Consider the following 6,000-nt stretch of genomic DNA (forward strand, 5'->3'; position numbering starts at 1 on the left):
CCAGGAATGTTACCTTATTGTTATAAGGAAGTATTAGTTAAATGGCAGCTGAGGAATTCTGGGAGCTGAAGCCCATTCATGTTAAATGACGGCTGAGGAATTCTGGGAGCTGAAGCCCACTCATGTTAAAGTTAAATGGCAGCTGAGGAATTCTGGGAGTTGAAGCCCATTCATGTTAAAGTTAAATGACGGCTGAGGAATTCTGGGAGCTGAAGCCCATTCATGTTAAATGACGGCTAAGGAATTCTGGGAGCTGAAGCCCACTCATGTTAAAGTTAAATGGCAGCTGAGGAATTCTGGGAGCTGAAGCCCACTCATGTTAAAGTTAAACGGCAGCTGAGGAATTCTGGGAGCTGAAGCCCACTCATGTTAAAGTTAAATGGCAGCTGAGGAATTCTGGGAGTTGAAGTCCACTCATGTTAAAGTTAAATGGCAGCTGAGGAATTCTGGGAGCTGAAGCCCATTCATGTTAAAGTTAAATGGCAGCCGAGGAATTCTGGGAGTTGAAGTCCACTCATGTTAAAGTTAAATGGGAGCTGAGGAATTCTGGGAGTTGAAGTCCACTCATGTTAAAGTTAAATGGGAGCTGGGGAATTCTGGGAACTGAAGTCCACTCATCTTCAAGTTTTAGGATGGCTGAGGAATTATGGGAGCTGAAGCTCACTCATGTTAAAGTTATATGATGGCTGGGGAATTCTGGGAGTTGAAGTCCACTCGTAAGTCATGTCCATTTTTTCCATGCTGTTGTCAACGCAGGGTTGTAAGTTGAGGACGTCATGTACATTCCGACACAGATGCACCTGTGCACAGACACACCTGGTCGCACATCGACACAAACATACACTGATGGGAGCCTGAATGTTCTTTAAAGCAGAACCAGAAGAGGAGAGACTCAGCCTGATTATAAAAATGCCCCTCCCTCGTGCTAGTCAGACAGGTTTTCGAAAAAGCTTTTGAAACTCATCCCAAAGTAGATAATAAAACGAAATTCCCTGAAATAAATCTTCCCAGCCTCGTCAGACTAGTTGGGCCAGAGGCAACCGAGGGACAAAGCGAGACAGGTTCTGTTTATGCCAAGAGAAAACACAAACGCAGCAATTTGGCAGACGTAAGTTCAGCTGGCTTGCAGGAGGCCCTGCTGGCATCGTGGCCACCCAGGTGGTCTTCCTAGTGTCCCCTTTCTCTCATTGTCTCCCCCTTCCCCAGAGCTGAGCTCAGCCAAGCTTCTCAGTCTGGCAAAGTGGGGGCTGAAGACAGGATAATAAAGCTGGAAGGGATCTTGGAGGTCTTCTAGTCCAATCAGGAGATCCTCTACCATTTCAAGCAAATGCCTATCCAATCTCTTCTTAAAAATGTCCAGTGTTGGATCATTTACAACTTCTGGAGGCAGGTTGTTCCACTGGTTAATTGTTCTCACTGTTAGGTAGTTTCTCCTTAATTCCAGGTTGCTTCTCCTCTTGATTAGTTTCCATCCCTTGCTTCTTGTCCTGCCTTCAGGGGCTTTGAAGAATAGGTTGACAACCCCCCCCCCCAAGCAATGTTTAATTAAGATCCCATGTTCTTGCACTGCCTGCAGGCACGCGTGGATGGTGGGTATCTGCCTGGCCCCGCTCCATATGTCTGCGTTCCTTCAGCAACTCATCCCGTCCAATAAACTAATCTTCGTTCTGTTTGGTGCTGAGTCAAAGGCAGAGAATGTTGGTCTGGAGGTGACAGGCTGGTGATTCAAGCTTTGGAATCAAAGCCCGTAGGAATACCGGGAAGGAGGGGTGTGGTGGTGGTGGGGGGCAATCTGGCCTCTTCCAAACGAGGCTTAAAGCACAGCAAAAGGAGGTGGAAGATGTGTGGCATACTTCCGGTCCTGCCTTTGCTTTAAAACTGGTTAAGGTGGGTTTTTTGTGTGTGCTTGTTTCTGTGTGTGGTTCCTGAGTGGAGATTCCTGGGGGTTGAATTCCGCCCATCTGGCGGGCTCCAGCTTGAAGAAGGCTGGTCTTCAGGATGGGTGGAGGGATAGCAGAAAGAAGGGGTTAGCATCTTGGACCATCGATTGCTTCAGAAGCTTTGGAAAATAGCTTGATCCTCCCTCTTCTTTGGGGCAGCCCCTGAGATACTGGAAGACTACTATCACGTCCCCCCCTCATCCTTCTCTTCATCAGACTAGACATCCCCAATTCCAGCAACCGTTCCTTATATGTTTTAGCCTCCAGCCCCCTGATCATCTTTGTTGCTCTTCTCTGCACTCTTTCTAGAGTCTCAACCTCTTTTTTTACATCGTGGTGACCAAAACTGGATGCCGTATTCCAAGTGTGGCCTTACCAAGGCCTTGTAAAGTGGTATTAACACTTCACGTGATCTTGATTCTATCCCTCTGTTAATGCAGCCTAGCACTGTGTTGGCTTTTCTGGCTGCTGCCGCACACGGCTGACTCATGTTTAAGGATCCTCCAAGATCCTTCTTGCAGTTACTGCTACTGAGCCAGTTTTCACCTAATTTGTACCTGTACCTTTGGCTTTTCTTGCCTACTACTCCCATAAGTAGTGGGGCAAAGAACTGGAAATGGACAGGATAAAAAAAAAACATTTTTGAATCTCCTGTATAGAATAGAATAGAGCTGGAAGAGACCTTGGAGGTCTTCTAGTCCAGCCCCCTGCTCAAGCAGGAGAACCTATACCATCTCAGACAAGTGACTGTCTAGTCCAGTGTTTCTCAACCTTGACAATTTTAAGGCAATGCTGGCTGTGGAATTCTGGGAGTTGAAGTCCACATGCCTTAAAATTGTCAAGGTTGAGAAACACTGGTCTACTTAAAAATCTCCAGTGCTAGAGCACCCACTATTTCTGGAGGCAGGTTGTTCCACTGGTTAATTGTTCCAATGGTCAGAAAATTTCTCTTTTAGTTCTAGGTTGCTTCTCTCCTTGATTAGTTCCCATCTGTTGCTTCTTGTCCTGTCTTCAGGGGCTTTGGAGAATAGGTTGATGCCCTCTTCTTTATGGCAGCCCCTCAGATACTGAAACACTGCTATCATGTCTCCTCTATTTCTTCTTTTCTTGAGGCTAGCCAAACCCCAAGTCCTGCAGCTGTTCTTCGTATGTTTTAGTCTCCAGACCTTTGATTATCTTAGTTGCTCTTCTCTGAAATCTGGACATCTGTCTCTGCCGGCTGCTGGGAATATTTGCCTCTGGCTGACTCATTCTTTGCAGAAATGATGTGGTCAGAAAGTGGTATAAGCCGCGGTGGATGGACTAGACATGTTAATCTGACGAGTCCTTTCCTGTTTTCAGCCCTTGTGGCATTTGGTTCTCTCCCAGCGCGCATGGCACTCAATTATGTGCCCCCTGCCTTGTTTCCTCTCTGCCTGCTGTTTGTCCAGGTGGCTGCCAGTGCCCACTGGTTTGACCCAGCCCCTTGCAGGAACGGTATGATCAGGACAAGAACATCCATTGTGGGGCTGCTTATTGTTAAATCTGGGCTAAATTCCAACACACACAACAGCATATTCAAAGACTTGGCTGCTGTGGGGAAACCTCAACCCGGAGTGTCCAACCTTGGCGAGTTTAAAACGTGTGGACTTCGACTCCCAGAATTCCCCAGCCAGCTGTTAAGTGAATTGCTACAGTTGTTAATAACAAAGTTGTTGTAGGAGAGGATCCGGCTAAGCCCGAGGGAGGGGTGTGTGTCAAACACATCATCAGTCATGAGTTCCTTCACGCCCACGTGAGATCCAAGTCCAGCCCACCTTGAATTCCATTCACTCTTATCTTCCGCCAGTTTGGTTGGGCCATTAGTAGGTCAGATTCTTGTAGAGAACTTAAGCTTGCAATAAATCTTTATGCTCATTCGAACTGCCTGGATTTTCTGATTTTCCTGGGGCTTGACAGTTGTTAAGTGAATCTGGAGCTGGAGAAGACTCCTGCAAGTCCCCTGGACTGCAAGGCGATCAAGCCGGCTGGTTCTAGAAAAGATCAACCCTGCCTGCTCTTTAGAAGGCCAGATCCTGAAGTTGAAACTGCAGTTCTTTGGCCACCTAATGAGAAGGAAGGATTCACTGGAGAAGAGCCTGATGCTGGGAAAGATGGAGGGCAAGAGAAGAAGGAGACGACAGAGAAGGAGGTGGCTGGATGGAGTCCCTGAAGCAGCAGGCGTGAGCTTAAATGGACTCCAGAAGATGGTAGAGGACAGGAAGGCCTGGAGGAATGTTGTCCATGGGGTCGCGATGGGTCGGACACGACTTCGCAACTAACATCAATAAGTGAATTTGGCTCTTCCCCCCCCCCTTGACTTTGTTTGTCAGATGGTCGCAAAAGGGGATCACATGACCCCGGGACACCGCAACCATTATAAATATGAGCCAGTTGCCAAGCGTCTGAATTTTCATCACGTGACCGTGGGGAGTCTGCAACGGTTGGAAGTGTGCAAATTGGTCATAAGTCACTTTTTTCAGTGCCTTTGTAACTTCAGTCACTAAACGAATGGGTTGTAAGTCAAGGACCTTCTGTATTTAGCCAAAGAGGCAATTCCCATCAAAACGCTGAACTGGGTTGCGTCGTCCAGGACATGTACAGTTTGATTTTTTTTTTTTTTGATCCCGTCTTCGTTCTGACACACACGTGTCTCCTGTTTCATATTAAAGGAAGAGCTGCCTCTAGGGAATTCTGGGGATTACTCTCAGATCTTTTTCTCAAGTATCCAGCGTGCTAGATTCTCTGCAGATGGAGCTCTCTCTTTGCCTCCTCACCAAGAGTTCCCATGCAGAGGAAATAAACAGTTTTTAGTGAATGTCTATCAATCTCCCTCTTGACTTCGTAAGGTTTCCGTCAAATTAGCGTCTTTGCTTTGCAGAGTTCACTCGGTTTAACCATCATTTCCTGTCTGGAGAAAGAAGTTTTAAATTTTATTTATTTAGCCTATGGCAAGAGGTTTCCAAGTTTACTTCTATCGCCCCGGCTTTTCTCCCAAAGAGATCAGCCCAGACCACCAGCGCGAAAAGAGGCAGGATTCGAACCAGGAATCCCTTCTTCCAATTCTTTGTGGTCAAAAAAATCTGTTTATTCTTTATACGTTGACCCTCAGCAATTCTTCCAAAACAGCTGAAGAAAGGAAAGAGAAATGACTTAGATTCTCTAACCATGACACCATCGAGTATCACTCAGGAAACAAAACAAACTTCAGCCTTTCTCCAAATATCCTGGTTCCCTGAAGGGCCATAGAAGCAAGCTTAAAATGCAGAGTTCCCAAGCATCAAAGTTTAAGGCACCCCCAGATTCAAATTCTGCTCGCTGTCTAAGATAGTAGCTGTGGACATCAGACTTTTTGGGCATCCACTAAGCCAGTGCTTCTCAGCCTTGACAGCTTTAAAATGGGCGGACTTCAGCTCCCAGAATTCCCCAGCCAGCATACATGGACTTCGAGCTGGGTGACTTTGGGCCAATCGCCAGGTGACAGTGAGTTCTAGTCTTGCCTTAGGCAAGAAAGCTGGCTGGATGACATTGAGTAATCACCAGGCGGCGGTGAGTTCTAGTCCTGCCTTAGGCAAGAAAGCTGGCTGGATGACATTGAGTAATCACCAGGCGGCGGTGAGTTCTAGTCCTGTCTTAGACAAGAAAGCTGGCTAGATGACATTGAGTAATCGCCAGGCGGCGGTGAGTTCTAGTCCTGCCTTAAGCAAGAAAGCTGGCTAGATGACATTGAGTAATCACCAGGTGACAGTGAGTTCTAGTCCTGCCTTAGGCAAGAAAGCTGGCTGGATGACGTTGAGTAATCGCCAGGCGGCGGTGAGTTCTAGTCCTGCCTTAGGCAAGACAGCTGGCTGGATGACATTGAGTAATCACCAGGCGGCGGTGAGTTCTAGTCCTGCCTTAGGCAAGAAAGCTGGCTGGATGACATTCAGTAATCACCAGGCGGCGGTGAGTTCTAGTCCTGCCTTAGGCAAGAAAGCTGGCTGGATGACGTTGATTAATCACCAGGTGGCAGTGAGTTCTAGTCCTGCCTCGGGCAAGAAAG

General features: G+C 47.2%; 1 protein-coding gene across 5 annotated transcripts in view; it reads left to right on the forward strand.

The window, feature by feature from the left end:
* The window catches only part of AXL (AXL receptor tyrosine kinase), a 52,151-nt gene that overhangs the window by 21,914 nt on the left and 24,237 nt on the right, over window positions 1-6,000 (forward strand). The window lies entirely within an intron of this gene.

The sequence above is a fragment of the Crotalus tigris genome, unplaced genomic scaffold, assembly GCF_016545835.1.
Source record: "Crotalus tigris isolate CLP2741 ecotype Arizona unplaced genomic scaffold, ASM1654583v1 scf7180000020990.9691751010:1144802, whole genome shotgun sequence".
NCBI lineage: Eukaryota > Metazoa > Chordata > Lepidosauria > Squamata > Viperidae > Crotalus > Crotalus tigris.